At 40.8% G+C, this 18,022-nt stretch overlaps 1 protein-coding gene and 1 pseudogene across 4 annotated transcripts in view; both read right to left on the bottom strand.

The window, feature by feature from the left end:
- Positions 1–18,022, bottom strand: part of ADGRB3 (adhesion G protein-coupled receptor B3) — an 884,916-nt gene that overhangs the window by 681,207 nt on the left and 185,687 nt on the right. The gene's annotated exons all lie outside the window — the stretch shown is intronic.
- LOC129619516 (60S ribosomal protein L10-like) overlaps positions 2,079–18,022 on the bottom strand; it is a 33,402-nt pseudogene continuing 17,458 nt past the window's right edge.

The following is an 18,022-nucleotide window of genomic DNA, read 5'->3' as shown; positions in this document are numbered from 1 at the left end:
TAAGATGGAAGTTGCCCCATATTAGGCTTTCTTAACCATTCAGTCCCATCATTACAAGACAGAGTTTAATTCAGTAAATCCAATAAAATTAGACTGAGAAAAGCAATAGCTATCAGGTGAATGATCAACATTTGGGAGACAGTAAGAGTTTCTAAAATGTTCACATTCTGTTCTGTAGAGTATACAGTCAGTATAAATTCATTTTAAGCTGGCATTTTTCAGAACTATAGTCTACACATTTTAACAGAACATGACAAACCAGAGGTAAATCATGAAAGATGAAAAAAAAAAAAAACAAACAAACACAAGAGCTACAGTTAATATTAACTGAACTTGAATGATTGGACTGTAAACTAAAAATTTAGGAATTATATTTTAAAATACTAATAATTTAAAATATTTAATTCTGTTGTTGTCATTACAATACTTTGTCCCTAATTACTTCAAATTCACCACTTAAATTGCAGAAAAACTATTTTTTATCCAATCTCTTTCATCAATTTATTTTATAGAGATATGTAATTGGAGGAATATGGCAAAATTGTCTTCACCAAAGAGCTCTGATTGAAGACAAACTATTATTAAATAAATCAATATTTAGTGATCACTTACAGTGTGCTAAGCATTGTGAATGTAAAGGTAAATACAGACCCTAACCTGAGGAAATAGCATGATAGGAAAGAGAAAGTTTTAAAAATACTTTCAATATGAGACATGTACTATTACCGAAAATTTGTAATGCACATTAAAAAGTGTAAAAGAAACACAGAGGCAGTTACTAATTTTCCACGTAATAATTAGAGAAGGCAGGTGGTACAGTGGGAGTGACATTTGGGAGATAATTTGCAAGATAAGCATGACTTTCTCAAGTTGAAAAGTGCGAAACAGCATTCTAGACACAGAGCAACAGCATTATCCAAGGCCGGAAGGTATGAGTGTGTGTGATATTTTGGAAGCCTTCTGGTGTGGTTCTCAAAGGCTGTGCAAAAGTTAGATTGTATTAAAATTAAGAAAGTCCAGGATATTCATTATGTAGGTAATCGGGACCCACTGATGATAGTTCAGGAATGGCATGTCCAACTATATTTTCAGCTCCTAACAAACAGGAAAAAAAATCAGAAAAGTAGGAGAGGATAGTGGATAATCCATATTCTTCAAACCAGAAGAGGGTACTATTTCATGAAAGAATGTTGGCGAAAAGTGCAGAGAGTGATAACAAAGTCAGAAAGGCCATGGATTTGGACTTCAGAAGCATGGCAGCTGTACAGGGTGACTGACATCTGAGTGCGTGGACTGGAGGAATACATAGAACTGATGTGGTGTCACAGATACCCACTCCAGGATTCTTGGGCTTCCCTTGTGGCTCGGCTGGTAAAGAATCTGCCTGCAGTGTGGGAGACCTGGGTTCGATCCCTGGGTTGGGAAGATCCCCTGGAGGAGGGAAAGGCTGCCCACTCCAGCATCCTGGCCTGGAGAATTCCACGGACTGTATAGACCGTGGGGTCGCAAAGAGTCGGACACGGCTGAGCAACTCTTTCTTTCATAGATACCCACTAGTATTTCCACATACTTGTAATCAAATAAAAAGCAAGCACTAAGCAACACTGCAGTTGTTTGAGAAAGAAGCTGAAATAGGGGGAAACACTGTGGTTTGGAATGAACAAAAATAAAAACCAGGATAGTGCAGGTTGACAGGAAGAAAGCAATGGTAAGAAGGTACAAAGGTATGGGAGAGTAAAGGGCCACGTCCCAGACAAGGAAAGGAATGCGGGAGGAGCACAGGCCAGTGATCTGGAAGGGGACACCGCTAAGTGCAGGAGGGAACCGGCACGAAGGCATGGGTGGACCTGCTGGGTGCAGAAACAGGTTAGTGGGGCTCACGTCTCACAGCGGGTTTCTCAGTGAGTCATCCGCTGAACGAGCCATCAGGGCAGTAGGGCTGAAAAAGGTGGTACCTGTGAAACAGCCGCTTTGGAGAATGAAAACAGAATGCAAGCTTGGACAGGGAAAGGGAGAGCTGAATAACCTGCAAGTCCTGTGAATGAGAGTTGACAAATTATAATGGGGGCCAGAAGGAGTCATTGGAGTCTCAGGTAAGTTGACATCTGATAGGAGTGTTTGGCGTCAGAGGCTTTCAGCTGGTCAAGACGAATTAGAAGAGCATTCCAACAGGAGAGAGAAAGAGAAAGAGAGGTGGGAGGCAAGTGTGCGGTGTACACATGCGAAATAACTTGGAGGCAGCTATTAACAGGCATACCTGTGAATGAAAGGTAGGTAGTAGAATAATATAAAGAAAGAAAAAAAGGATTTGGCTAGGAAAAAACCTGAGTAACAGGGGCCAGTGACACCATTAGAAAGGTAAGTCCAGTTAGACGGAGAGGACCCTGACTTCTTTAATGCCATATAAAGAAGTTTGACATTCATTCTGCAGCAAATAGGGACAACGTTTTACATAAAGGGACTGAGTTAAACAAAGGATTTTTAAAAGGTAACTCTAGTAGGAATGTTGAACCCAGATAGGATTGGTGGAGATCGAATTTATAACCACCTAGCAGCAAAATCTAGTCCCCAGCTATTTACACAAATAAATTTGAAAATCTCTAACATTATCTGTACAAAGTTGATTCCTTAACCAAATGATTAGTTCAGTTAGATTTATATTTCACCTAACCAGTTGTTTCTGTAAATATACATCTCTATGATTATTGTGATACTCTGCTACCCTACACAAGATTCATGAACTTTAGAAATTCAATATTAAGATTTTATACTCCTTTTCAATATTTATTAAGTTTCCCATCCTCTAAGCAAATCTATTCAAAACTATTGCTTCTCCATTACAAGTTGATACAATTTGAAGTTTGAAACATAAAGAGAAATTAGCCAAGCATTATTGTCCTTCTCTTTCTGAGTCTGCAGTATGATACATCCTATTATCACCATGTTCATCTTCCAAATAGTTCTCTTGTTTCCAAGAGTACAGTAAAATTAATCGATCTACTCAATGGAAACAGTTAGACCGTATTCAAAATTCAGTTACTGTGGTATTTCTGTGTGTATTTGTGTGTTTTTGCTTTATTGGAAAAGGAAACAGCCCAAGGTTTGGAAACTTGGATACACGTCTGAGTTCTAGAAAATTCAGCTTTGTGTCTCTAGATGCATCAGTTAACATTATTGGATTTCAATTTCTTCAAGTGAAAGATAAAGAAGTTGGATTATTTCTTTTTCTTACCTAAGAAGAGAAGATACTATTCATGTTTGTTTTTCCTATCTGCTTCATTTTCTATCTGCTGTAGTTCAGACATGTCTGGACAGATTTGTCAGGTGAGGGGGACTGGAGAAGAGTGGATTTATCCATTCCATGGGCACCTCTTTCTTTGGCTTAACAAGGAAGGCGCAAGTACTGTGCTCTTGGCAGAGAGGTACTGGGGAGGTCAAACATGAGGAGGGCAGGACAGACACACACTGTTGAATCTGAAGTCTGTTTGAAGTCTTAAACTGAAGAATAGTGATGCTAACACAGCCTCCAGGGATAAAGCATGACTCTAAGCAGAGGAGAGAAACATTTCTGTAAAGAAGAGAGTATCTGATGAACTCATGTTCTCTGAATGCCCAGAAATAACACAGGACAAAGGTGACTGAGATTTACCATCGTGCACACGGGTAACAGCAAGTAAAATATGGACTACAGCCCGCCAGGCTCCTCTGTTCATGGGATTCTTTAGGCAAGAACACTGGAGTGGGTTGCCATGCCCTCCTCCAGGGGATCTTCCCAACCCAGGGATGGAACCCACGTCATTTATGTCTCCTGCATTTGGCAGGCGGGTTCTTTACCATTAGGGCCACCTGGGAAGCCCAACTTAGCACATGCGGGAGCTGAAAAAAAGCAAAAGGAACTCTGGCTATTATCTCAGTAGCACAGAGAGTCCTGTCTCAGAATCAAGTGTTTGCACCAGGCAGCTGGTGAAGTGGAGGCAGATCTCCGTGGTCCCAGGAGCCCTGTGCTCTGAAGTCGGCTGCTTGTTCCTTCTTACCCACCAGCTGCCTGTTAGACACATTTCCCTCTTTCCTGTGCTCCAAACACAGTGGTTTGTACACATCTGGAGCAATGATACTCTTCTTTTTGTATAATAATTTTACATGCACTGTTCTTAAGTAGTTTTTTTTTCATTTTTAACATCTTCTGTGATAATTTTTTATAAGAGAACTTCTAAACTTAAAAATGAAAACCAAACACAAACAGCTATGGTAAGGACACAGAAAAGCAAGGGAATACATGCCCAAATATTCTTGGCTAAGAGCCAAATGACTTCTTATTTTATTATTATCAAGTATAGTTAATTTACAGTGTTATATTAGTTTCAAGTGTACAGCAGAGTCAGAATATATATATATATATGTTTATACACACACACATATTCTTCTTCAGATTATTTTCTATTATAGGTTACTACAAGACATTGACTATAGTTCCCTGTCTTGATATATGCCTGTTTTATATATAGTAGTGCATATATGCTATCATAATTACAAATTTTTAAACTAGCTCATTCAAAGGCAGAGTTCAGCTAATTTTTAAAATTCTGCAGGAACTCAAGGTTTAATTATCTGACCTGTCAGTAGCAATTGATATAACTGATCCATACCCTCCTTCCTGTGATATTCCCATTACTGAAATTCATCAGTAAGATGCCTCAACCCTCTCTGTATTTCTCCCCACCCCCCATTGCCAGCACCTTCTCTGACTTCTGTGTGCTTCCAGGCTCACTCCCCCACCCTCTTCCGCCCTCTGTCCTCCAGTCCAGAAGATTCCATTCACATCCAGGCTGATGATTCACAAGTTCACACATACAGTTGGGACTCGCTCAACACTCCTGGTGTCATCTTCCTACCATGGACACGACATCTCTCCATGAATGTCCCAAGGCACCCCAGGTTTCATAGGCCCCAAAATGAACTGCTCATTTCTCTCTTCCATATTCCACCAAAACTCTTCCCACACCTTAACTGCTGAGTTCAACCATCTAGCATTCGTCCTCGGGTGGTCCTTTTGCTCACATTGGAACTTACCATCCATACAGCCATGCGCTGAAATACATATGAAACCTAAAGACTCCTCAAATCCTCACCATCCCCCTAGTCCAAGACATCATGATATCCTCCTGAGCTGCTGAAACCGCTTCCTAACTAGTCTCTCTGCGTTTACGTTACCTTCCAACAATCCGTTCTGTGTGCTCAACAGCTTGATATTTTAAAGACATAAATCAGATCTTGTCACTCTGATGGCCAAACTCTTCAGGGTTTCATTTCAAATGACATAAAATCCCAACTGTTCTTGACAGCAAGACCACTTCCTCTCTAAAACCCACTTACCCGTTCCCCATACTGGCTGTCTCCACGGTCTGATGAAATCAGTCCTGCTCCCCAGGGCTTGGAGTCACTGTGCTCTCTTCCAGACCCTCATGCTGTTTTCTGCTTCCTACATTTCTCCAATTAAATATCACCACCATGGAGAGAAGGTATTTAGTGATTTTCTAACCATCTTGCACATAGACTGTTGTAACAGCCTTCCCAGCCTACAGCCTCTACTGGCTCACCTGCTTTAGTTTTCTCTATGGCACTAACCACCACCTGGAATTACATTATACACTCTTTTTGCACACTACCTGTTTTGTCTACAGATTGTAAACTAAGAATAGGAAATTTGCCTTTTTATTATTATTTTTTTATATGAACAGCACATAGCAACGCTGGCATTTAGTAAACACTTGATGGTATTTGTTTTATTCACGGGTAATTATTCCCTCTACAACTGCTTCACTCCGCACCCCATCTTGGTGAGTGGTACCACTTCCTAGCCTTTCTCCAGGACCAGAAACCTGAAAATAATCTTGGGCTCTGTCTTTCTCACTATTCAAATCCAAGGAGCCACTAATTTCTGGAGATGTGTCTTCTTACATACTTTTCTTCTCCCTTCTCTACGGCACTGCCTTAGTGGAATGGTGGCTGTGCTGGGAGTTTATGTGTATTTGAGTTTTATATTTTATGATCTGCTTTGGGATTTTGTAACCATTTCCTAACTCAGTGGTCCCCACCCATTTTGGCAGCAGGGATTGGCTTTGTGGAAGACATCAGGATGGTGGTTCAGACAGTAATGCCAACAATGGGAGCAGCAGATAAAGCTTCTCTTGCTAGCCCAGGGCTCATCTCCCGCCATGTGGCCTGGTTCCTAACAGACCAAGGACTACTGCTGGTCCACAACCCAGGGTTGAGGACCCCTGTCCGAACTAGTCTCCCTTATATAAAACGGCACATCTTTCCCCTCCATTTGTGCTGTGCTTAATCACTCAGTCGTGTTTGACTCTTTGAGACCTCATGGACCGTAGCCTGCCAGGATCCTCTGTCCATGGCATTTTCCAGGCAAGAATGCTGGCATGGGTTGCCATTTCCTACTCCAGGGATCTTTCTGACCCAGGGATCGAACCTGCATCTCTTGCATCTCCTGCATTGGCAGGAGGATTCTTGACCACTGTGCCACCTGGGAAGCCCCTATTACGTAAGTAAACCCTCCTGTCTTCCCACAGCCCAGAGGGTAAGGTTAAAGCAGTCAGGTGGGTATATAAGACGTTCACTCAGCCTTGCCAGGACCCTACCTCTGCCTGCTGTCCTTCCACAGTTGAAGTTTAAAGCTAATGCACTTAACCATTCCTGACCAATTTATGGCATTTCACCCATCAATGTAATTTTTTTTTAAGTATAGTAGATTTACAATGCATTGTTAGTTTCAGGCATATAGCAAAGTGATTGTTGTGTGTGTGTTTGTGTGTGTGTGTGTGTGTGTGTGTATATAGTTGCAACTGAGCAACTTTCACACATGTGAAAGTTGCTCAGTTGCATCCAACTCTTTGCAACCCCACAGACAGTAGCTCACCAGGCTCCTCTGTCCATGGACTTCTTTCTCCAGGCCAGAATGCTGGAGTGGCTAGCCATTCCCTTCTCCAGGGGATCTTCCCAACGCAGGGATCAAACCAGGTTTCCTGCATTGTAGGCAGATTCTTTACCATCTGAGCCACCAAGGAAGTCCAAGAATACTGGAGTTCGTAGTCTATCCCTTCTCCAGCTGAACTTCCTGACCCAGGAATTGAACTGGGGTCTCCTGCATTACAGGTGGATTCTTTACCAGTTGAGTTACCAGAGAAGCCTATATATATATATATATATATTTACACACACAAATAAAATTTCAGATTATTTTCCATTATAGGTTATTACAAGATACTGAATATTATTTCCTGTGTCACACAGTAAATTCTTGTTACTTACTTGTTTTATGTATAGTAGTTTGTATCTGTTCATCCCATTTCCTGCTGCTGCTGCTGCTAAGTCGCTTCAGTTGTGTCTGACTCTGCGCGACCCCATAGATGGCAGCCCACCAGGTTCCCCCATCCCTGGGATTCTCCAGGTAAGAACACTGGAGTGAGTTGCCATTTCCTTCTCCAATGCACGCATGCATGCTAAGTCGCTTCAGTCGTGTCCGACTCTGTGCAACCTCATGGACAGCAGCCCACCAAGCTCCTTGGTCCACAGGATTCTTCCTGCTAGGATATCCTAATTTATCCTTTCTCTGATCCCTTTTCCCTTTAGTAACCGTAGATTTGTTTTCTGTGTCTGTGAGTCTATCGCTGCCCCATTTCTTAGATAAGTGATATCATATAATACTCGTCCTCTCTGACTTAGTATGGTGTTTTCTGTCTCCATCCATGGTGATAATTGCTTAATTAGTCCTATTATATTTATCTCCTTTAAAAAAGCTTACATTATGTATTGGATCAATACCTAATAATATGCTCTATAAAATTTAAATATCCAATATATGTTTCTTTAATTTTTGACAGGTCCTCATATAAGCATCTACATATAAGTGATATCATATGGTATTTGTCTTTCTCTGTCTGGCTTACTTCATTTAGTATGATAATATCTAGGTCCATCCATGTTTCTGCAAGTGGCACATTTTCACTTTTTATGGCTGAGTAATATTCCATTGTATATAGGTACCACATCTTCTTTATCCATTCATGTGTCATCACTCATCAACATCTTTACAAGATGTCTTTCTGCTGTGAAGATCCTATTCAGAATAATTTGCTCCTCCTAAAAAACTCCTTTGCTCAAAGTTTTGAAAGCATAATTTTGAGTTCCTTTCCCCAGGAAGCTTCTCCTTCCTCTCCAGGCTGAGTCACCGTCTCATCAGCATCCTCTCTGCATTTTGAATGTGTTCCCACTGCTGTACTCTGCATTCAGGGTTCCAATTCACTAGCTTAAATATTTGGTTTCCCTACCCATCTCAGAGTCCTTCGAGGGTGGGGACAATGTTTTATTCATCTTTTAATCCTCTACATGAAGACAGAACGGACTCAAAGCATAGAAAGCTTGTGAATGCATGCGTATTTGCCAAATGTAATGAAAATACACTTCCGCAAAATTTATATCATGTATAGGTTCACTGTTTTTCAATAAACCATCCATTTTAATGAGTTTATTTTAAATTTTATTTAAAATGTTCAGCCTTGACTTGAAAAGCAAGTCTGTCGCTGAGGAAGGGGCAGCAGGAAAGATGTTCTTTAATCTTAAAAGTTCATCTTGTAGAGAACTGCTTATAACTAGAAAAGGAACAATGGCAATGTCACACTGAGAAAGGATGAGTAGGTGGAAGGAAGCCTGATGGGCATAGAAAACACAGAGGTACCTCCACTGGTGACAGGTTAGAACCCATCAAACCAAAATGCTTTTAAGTGGCTCACTGATAAATCAAATGCTATTACATGGTTTCAGCTCTCAGCTTAAGGCCTACAGTCCAACGGAGATGAAAGGAACAAGACTGAAGAGAAATACACATGTTAGGAGCATCTTTGGCCAAAGGAGGGCCGCCTGCCCCTAGAAGCCACAGTGGTAGGAACACCCAGTGAGATGACCATATCACGAGTGCAGGACCTGGAAGCCTTGAGCTCAAGGTCAGTGACTTCACAAACAGAAGTCAAGCCCACCACTCAGAACCTCTACCCCCGCACCTGTCGAAAAGGAATGTGATTCCTAGGGGTTTTGCAGCCGGACCTGGTGCCCTCCCACCAGTGGATGGATGGCTTCCATGTTTCGGAGGCAGCAGGAAGCCCTTTTTTGCTTCTGCTGAAAATGGTATCCTGACGCCAATCTCCACCTTCTGAGACTCAAAGGGAGAACAGCCCCAGAAAGCTTCCCCTTGCAGCTCTAGGAAGGATGGAATGCTTCCATATGTGGTTTGTTTTCCCCAATGTGCCTGTTTATACATCTGTCTCCTCCTCCTCATAACCAGAAGCTTCTATCTCAGCGTTTGAAGATGCTAGACAGCCAAGCCACGTGTGTGGAGAGAATGGAATCAGGAGTGACAGATATAAGCGGCCATCATCACGGCTCATTCCTTTCTAAGAATGTCTCACTCCAGCTGCCAGACAGGCCTTCAGATAAGGACAGGCGGACATTCTCGGTATAGAATATATCCCCTAAAAACCCTTGAAAATTAGGGAGACAAATACTCTTTGTGTCTCTGAAAATATTTTTAAGTAGCTCTTATCACCTGTGAGATTCCTTTCTCTTGGTTTACAAAGAATAACGTACAGCAGAGACACAAGCATACATAAAATGTGTATGTTTTGTTCTCCTGTAATAATTTTCTCCACAGAGGCTACCTGTTTTTAAGCACCTAAGACACTGCACCCTGTGGTCTGGCAAACTCATTCTACTTTATTTTATTTCCAAAAAGAATTATGCCTAAGTTGTTATAAATGGGCAAAGGTATTGCCTGGACTGACTGTATCAGAAGATATAGAAGCAAACATTTCATTTCACGGTTCTCTGAATTGGGGCCATAATAGTAGGACTGCCACCGAGAAAGCAGAGACGGATGGAGTGAACCTCCAAGACGGGCCAAGCATATTCCCAGAAGATCCACATTCAGAAAGTGCTTCAGCTAGGCTTTTGGAGAAAACAGGGCATTCCCAGACATCACTTGGAAAGACTGGTGGCAAAATGAATAAAGACACTGGACAAATCTAGACACCTCAAAAGAAGAGGAAAGAAAATGGGAACACTTGTACTCCAGAATAGGAGGAAAGAGTGGAGGAGGTGTCAGGCAGAAGAGGGTTTATAGACTTGCAATCTAAGAATGCAGTGCTTCAACAACAACAACACTGGAGGCAAATGATGTTTCTGCAGACTCCAGTCAATCGAGTATAAAAAAAGACTATTCTGATAAATGGTAAAACACAGAATGGAATATGGCATATCTTGGACTGAAATGAAGTTCTGTCTGGATGCCAAATGGTATCATATATATGTGTGTGTGTGTACATATATATGTATGTGTATGTGTGTGTATATATATATATTCCAATGCAATGGACATGAACTTGGGCAAACTCTGGGAGATGGTGAGGGACCGGGAAGCCTGGCGTGCTACAGTCCATGGGGTCATGAAGAATCAGACACAATTTGGTGACTGAACAAATACACGTGTTTGTGTGTGTGTGTGCGCATGCTCAGTCGTTCAGTCGTTGTCTGACTTTTTGCAAGCCCCTGGACTGCAGCCTGTTAGGTACCTCTATCCATGGAATTTCCCAGGCAAGAATACTGGAGTGGGTTACCATTTCCTACTCCAGAGGATCTTCTCCACCCAAGGATTGAGCCTGTGTCTCTTGTATCTCCTGCACTGGCAGATGGATTCTTTACCACTGTGCCACCTGGGAATACATATATGTCCAGTCACGAAGTTTTGTCCAACTCTTTGCAACTCCATGGACTGTACAGAGCACACCAGCTCCTAGGTCCTCCACTGTCTCCCAGAATTTGCTCAAACTCATGTCCATTGAGTCAGTGATGCCATCCAACCATCTCATCCTCAGCTGCCCTCTTCTCCTCTTGCTCTCCATCTTTCCCAGCATCAGGGTCTTTGCAATGAGTCAGCTCTCCACATCAGGTGGCCAAAGTATTGGAGCTTCAGTTTCAGCAATATTCCTTTCAATGAATATTCAGGGTTGATTTCCTTTAGGATTGACTGGTTTGATCTCCTTGCAATCCAATCTCAAGAGTCTTCTCCCGCACCACAACTTGAAATTATCAATTCTTCAGTGCTCAGCCTTATTTATGGTCCAACTTTAACATCCATACACGACTACTGGAAAAACCACAGCTTTGACTAGACAGACCTATATCAATGAAGTGATGGTCTCTGGTTTTTATTATGCTACATAATCATCATTACTACAAGTAAGGAATGATGAGATTCAAAAACTTATGAAATCTAACCAAGTAGCAGGGGGAAGTTCTGAACACAAATCTACCTGGCTCAAAAGCTTTTTTCTCCTTTCACAAACATGATTCTTAAGCATAGGCTTATTTTCACTTGGCAGCAAAAGCAGAAATGATTCACGAAAATGGAACCTGAAATTCTAGGAGCCCATGATTACAACTTTATATAAAATCATCAACACACATTGAATATGAAGACTTGAAGCCAGTCTAGTTCACAGCCAGGTAAAAAGGGGAAAAAAATACTGTTCTTAAGCAATAATTATTAACAGTTTTTGGACTCTATTCGAAATCTAAAGAAAGAGACAGACTTTCTCTTCAGATGCTTTGCATTTTAATTCAAGGTGTTCTTGGACACCTTCAAGCTCACTCACAAGCATCTTCTGTTTACTTATTCCTTAGCTTAACCTTTTCCCAAGGACTTATGACAATTTCAGCTTTTAGATTCCCCATAAATATTCAACCTTTAAAAATTAAAATTGACTGAGGAAAAATTCTGATGTTTTGATTTGAAGAAAAACATTGATTTAACCTCTAGCTAGCTAAGAGCACCTTAAGATTTGCATTTCTATCACTGTATACTTGCAGCTGATTATTTTAAGAAATATATGATGGCTCCTGTTTCTCAGAGCATCCTCTAGCTTCTTGAATGTCTTATCAATCTGTATTTTAAAGGAATCTATCTCATTTACCTTAGCATTCTGTGCCTTTCTATACTACATACTGTGTTTTATCTCAAGATACATATGTTTTTTCCTTCAGGACTATTTCATTTGCCTTTAGTTTATAAAAGAAGACTTTAACTTCCTATTTTTATCTCTCTTTTTTCAAAATGCCACGGACCAGTTACAAGTCTTAAGATGTTTTAAGTCTCACCACACCAGTTACAAGTCAAGACTGTGGAAGTGATGAGTGCCCAGGGCACGTGCATGAAAGCCCAGGGAACAGTGAACATCCCTGAGCTCACCTGATAGTTTAGGGACTGAGGTTCTCAATGCTACACACATGTTCACTTTCACGTTCATGGAAATGTTACTGAAAGGCCTAGCCACTTGGCTTCACCTGGGTACTTTGACTTTAGTCTATATTTTACATAATTACAAAGTTGGCAAAAATAATGATGGTCAAGAATAATAAAGTTTATGATATTTTTCATAAACTTTATGAAAAGTTTAATAACCTTCCCCAGAAAATCAACTGAGAATGTTCTTGTTGACATATGGAAATTGAAGGAAGATATATAATATTATGCCATATAAGGACTCCAACAGTGCCTGGTATTAAACGTTTAAATTATCTGAGCAGAGTTAACACTCAAATACAGGATTCGCTCAAGCTGGATTTAAGTGATGTGTCTCCAACACCTCTGTGATCCTTCCTGCACGCAGACCTCTTGGGGAGGACCATCTATTGGACAGGGTTTCCAATCCCTAATTCAGGGTCTTCCTGAACTTCCTTACGTTCCTAACAAGCATATAGTTCTTCACTGTAACTCTCACTGCCTTCAAAACTACAAAGGAAATAAAGCCACTAAAATAGACAACTGGGTGGTGGATGTGCTAACTGCCATATCTTGGGTGAAATACTTAATTTCTTTAGGGCTTACCTCATATGTAAAGTGGGAATAAGAACAGTACTCGCTTTACAGGGTTGTTGTGAATATTAAATAGATGAGCATATAAACTGCTATGTGCTCTGAGCTCCATGTGCTGGAGCTATTACCACAGCATCAATTTTTTTCCCAGGTAGCATTTCATTCTGCAGAAGAGTAAAACATAAATGCTTGCATTTCCAAAATGACTCTACAGCTTTCATAATTCTTATTTTTCATTGATCTATGTTTACACGTGACTATAAATACACACATAGTATCAAAACACAAGTTAATATCACACAGCTCTCCCTTAAGGGACTATACTTTGATTCACCTATTCACTCTGGCTAGAGCTTTGAATCATTTCCAAATTTAAATGATACATAAAATCTGCTAATATACATAAGCAATTTTTACCATGGAGGACCTCCAATGTTGGATTGGTTATATTGTATAAGGTAAAAAACAGGACATTTGAGCTGAAATACTGCTTCTCACATACAATTCCCATACTGTGATTTTTTAACACAGAATCCTAGTGACACAGGTTTACATGCATCTTGAGAAAGCAGCAGTGGAAAAATTCACTCTGTCCTGGATGCAAAGGTAGTAAATAACACACTAACTGCAAACAGTTTCCAGATTTAAAACATGAAAGACTGTTTTCAATGATGAGTGAGATTGTAACTAATACGAACTGGTTGGTAAAAGGGTGATATTTGTATCCAATTAAATTTTAAAGGACAGAGTATAACCTTGAAGAAAATTATGACTGTCCTAAGAATAAATTCATGCATAGAGCTAAGAAAGCAATTCACACTGGACTATGGAGATAAAGGAACAACCTATGGTTGTAAATAGAGTTGACCCTTGAACAACACCGGGGTTAGTGATGTTCATCTTTCACGTAGCCAAAAATCCGAATATAAATATAGTCAGCCCTCTGTATACATGGTTCCTCCGTATCCACGGTTACACATCCCAGCACTCAATCAACCCTGTGTAGCAGTGCCGTCTTTCCTATTTAAAAAAATCCACTTAGAAGTGGACCCATGTAGTCCAAACCCATGTTGTTCAGGGGTCAATTGGAGTGCGTAAAAATAGACACACACACACAGAGAACACAAAAGATACAGACTAATTTTACTTAGCAAAACACTGAATGTAGACACAATATGTGATCTCCGGGTTGCTAGAATTATAACAACAGACAGCGAATTTTAAAGATCAAAACCCTAAACTCCTATGGGGCTGGGATGCCAGCAGGGGCAGTAAGAGCCTGGAGGACCCACGAGGCAGGCTCCAACCGCCTCCCTCTGTTCTGTCACAGCTGTGTGCCCGTGAGATCTTCTTTTAGGTTTAACAAGGATCCCAAACTGAATTGAATCATAAAGCAAATTTTTTTTTCCCATGGACAAATTTACCAGAAAGAATTTCAAATGCTTGATCACGAAAAATGAGGCAGAAAAATAAACAAAAGAAAAGCAGTCACTACCTAAAATGACCAGGAATAAATACATTCCCTGGAAGTAAATGACTGCGTTGGCTGAGGGTTTCTTTCCTGGGTCTCCTCGGCCTGCGGGTAGTGACCTTGTCAGGAAGCGGGGAGCCCAGGCCTTTGCTCAGCTCTCTGAATGTGAGCACTCTGGGTGATAAGTACTCTTCTTAATAAGGTAGGGGAAAGTGTACCTGGAGCAGGACTGCAGCCATCAACCAGGGTGAGAGCCAACGGGGCCCCACAACGGATTACATGATGGCATCTCCTCCTTCTTCCCTCATCCCAGTCTTGCAGCTTCACGGGGCCCATTTAGCTCCTACATAACAAGGAGGCATATAGCTGAACAGGGAGCAGAGATGCTCCACCTGGGATACATCTCAGCTATCACAAGGGGGAGGGGGTGGGGCACAGGGAAGAGCTGTTTATTGTTGATAGAAAATGTGTCATCGGAATGTAAGTGTCATTGTTTCTGCTCAATGTGAGACACGTTTACAGTAAACTGCTTCTGCTGAGGGGGTTTAAACAGTGAGAGGAAATGTTGACTGTGCAGAACAAATGAAGCCAAGCTGCCAGGACATCACAGATACAGACATGGGAGAATTCATATGGGAGGGTGGAGGGCTTCAGAACTATGGACAGCGTCACTGTGTCGCTCACAGAGAAAGAAAACCAAGGGTTACTCAGGTTCTATACCATTAAACAAGAGACTAGGCGCTTACTGTAACTTAGCACTGAGAGCCCCAAAGCAATCCCGGGCATCCTAGCTCCCAGGACAGGGGCTACACCGGCCACTGTAAGGACCACGAGCGAAGCCAAAGTCCACCCTCTTCTCAGGAAGAGAGGAAGAGAAGGGGACAGACAGAGTCACAGCCAATTAGCACATTTCTCCAAAGAAGATATACAGATGGCTAACAAGCACATGAAAACAAGCTCAGCATCACCCATTACCAGAGAGATGAAAATCAAAACCACAACGAGGTACCATCTCATGCCTGTCAGAATGGCTGCCATCAAAAAGTCTACAAACAATAATTGCTGGAGAGGGTGCAGAGAAAAGGGAGCCCTCTTACACTGTGGGTGAGAATGCAAACTAGTACAGCCACTATGGAGAACAGTGTGGAGATTCCTTAAAAAACTGGAAATAGATCTGCAATATGACCCAGAAATCCCACTGCTGGGCATACACACCAAGGAAACCACAATTGAAAGAGGCACGTATACCCCAGTGTTCATCACAGCACTGTTTACAATAGCCAGGACATGGAAGCAACCTAGATGTCCATCAGCAGATGAATGGATAAGAAAGCTGTGGTACATATACACAATGGAGTATTACTCAGCCATTAAAAAGAATACATTTGAATCAGTTCTAATGAGGTGGATGAAACTGGACCCTATTATACAGAGTGAAGTAACTCAGAAAGAAAAACACCAATACAGTATATTGACACATATATATGGAATTTAGAAAGATGGTAACAATGACCCAATATGCGAGACAGTTAAAGAGACACAGATGTAAAGAACAGTCTTTTGGACTCTCTGGGAGAAGGCAAGGGTGGGATGATTTGAGAGAGTAGCATTTAAACATGTATATTATCATATATGAAATAGATCGCCAGTGCAGGTTTGATGCATGAGACAGGGTGCTCAGAGCTGGTGCTCTGGGATGACCCTGAGGGATGGGATGGGAAGGGAGGTGGGAGAGGGGTTCAGGATGGGGAACACATGTACACCCATGGCTGATTCATGTCAATGCATGGCAAAACCAACACAATATTGTAAAGTAATTAGCCTCCAATTAAAATAAATTAATAAAAAAAACACATACCAATAGCCAAGGTGTTATTATAGAGTGTAGAACAAAGTCACTGGTTCTCACAAATATGCTTACCTTAAAAAAATTTTTTTAGTAAAATAATGTTTACTCAAACTCCAGAATACTCCATATAACACTTTTACTCAAGACTCTCGAGTCTAGAGGTGATAAAGTAGGAAAACAATGTTCATCTTTCTACCAAATTCTCTCTTTTTTTTTTTAATTGGAGCATAGTTGCTTTACTGTCTGAGACAAGGTTGTGTTAGTTTCTACTGTACAGTTAAGAGAATCAGCTATACGTGTACATATATGCCTTCTTTTTTTAGATTTTCTTCCCATCTAAGTCACCGCAGAGCATTGAGTAGAGTCCCCCATGCTCTACAGCAGGTCCTTACCAGTTTTCTGTTTTATACCGAGCAGTGTATATGTGTCAGCCCCGCTCTCCCAGCTTACGCCACCCCCTTCCTTCTTTGGTGTCCATATGCATGGCCTCTATTTCTGCTTTGTAAATGGGATCACCTATACCATTCTTCTAGATTTCACACATACACATTAATATACGATATTTGCTTTTCTCTTTCTGATTTACTTCACTCTGTACGACAGTATTTGCAGGGACCTGATGGGCCTAGAGACCAAATTCTTTCTTAATACAGGTTTTTTCTCTGGCCAAGCTACAGGTTATGCTGGCCCTGCTCCAGTGGACCACTTTTCCAGCCCCTTTGCATTGACTTTTCAGATCTTGGACTCTGATTTTCATCCCTAGAACTTGTCTTTCTGGCTTTCCAAATCATAATTTGGATTTGCTGACAAACATTATTATAATACCCTTGGCTTGTATTATCACATTTAAGTGACTTCTAATTGACGTGGTTTAAACTATATAAAAAAATTCAAAGTGTAACGTGAATATTTTGTTCATCAAAGTCTCACATTTTTAAATATATATATATATATATATATATTTACCTTCAAAAAACCATTTTAGGTCATAAATGTGATTACACTCTTATGTGGAAAATGAGGCACAGTTTCCTCATTTAAAGTCAGCCAGCTCGTCTTCTAACTCAGAGACTCTGTCTATACCATACGGCATTCAGTCTTTCCCAGTAGGAAATTAAATTCTCCTAAATAGTCAATTTCCATAGAAACAACAGCAAACAAAGGAATGAAAAAAGGAATATAGAGCATCAACTAGCTTTCTTTATATTTTATATTGTAAATATTCATCATACTCATATTGCATATATTTATAATTTGTACACAGAATTTTCACTCTTTTTAAATCAACACTTTCTAATTGTTACCTGCACAGTCATGAATCAATCTGTAAATATATATGCATATGAACACAGTGTGGAAAAGACAGAAATGAAAGTTCATTTTAGAATCATGACGCTGACAATTTTAACTCTTTCCTTTAAGTAAAGCCTACTGAACATTTGATGAAGCTATTACCAAGGAAACTTGGACAGTAGAGATATAAGCTGTCATTTAAGGAGCCAAGGTTTTTCTTTTTTTCCCTTTTATCAGGCATGAAAAGTGAAAGTGACTTAGCTGCTCAGACATATCCCACTCTTTGCAACCCCATGGACTGTTGCTCCTCTGTCCATGGACTTCTCCAGGCAAGAATACTGGAGGGGGTAGCCATTCCTTCTGTAGGAGATCTTTCAGACCCAGGAACTGAACCCTGGTCCTTGGCATTGCAGGCAGATTCTTTACCATCTGAGCCAAGTCAATTCCAATATAAGCTCATTAATACTGAATT

Source organism: Bubalus kerabau, chromosome 9, assembly GCF_029407905.1.
Source record: "Bubalus kerabau isolate K-KA32 ecotype Philippines breed swamp buffalo chromosome 9, PCC_UOA_SB_1v2, whole genome shotgun sequence".
NCBI classification, from domain to species: Eukaryota; Metazoa; Chordata; class Mammalia; order Artiodactyla; family Bovidae; genus Bubalus; species Bubalus kerabau.
This window is presented reverse-complemented; position numbering and strand designations above follow the sequence as displayed.